Raw genomic sequence first — 300 nt, forward strand, 5'->3', positions numbered from 1 at the left:
GGAAGGAAGGAAGGAAGGAAGGAAGGAAGGAAGGAAGGAAGGAAGGAAGGAAGGAAGGAAGGAAGGAAGGAAGGAAGGAAGGAAGGAAGGAAGGATTAAATTAACTAATTAACTAATCATTTGGTCATTATGATTTCAGAAAATTTCAAGGGTAAATTTACGGCACAGCCTTCAGACATCAGTTCTCAAGTGGCACAGTTCTAATTAGTATGCATGAAAATAATTACATAAAAACAACAATATATAATAATTCCTAAAATATGAAGAAAACATGTATGTTATGTCACATGTTTTTCTGCC

Source organism: Malurus melanocephalus, unplaced genomic scaffold, assembly GCF_030028575.1.
Source record: "Malurus melanocephalus ecotype Western Australia unplaced genomic scaffold, MMel_1.1 scaffold_612, whole genome shotgun sequence".
Classification (NCBI taxonomy): Eukaryota; Metazoa; Chordata; class Aves; order Passeriformes; family Maluridae; genus Malurus; species Malurus melanocephalus.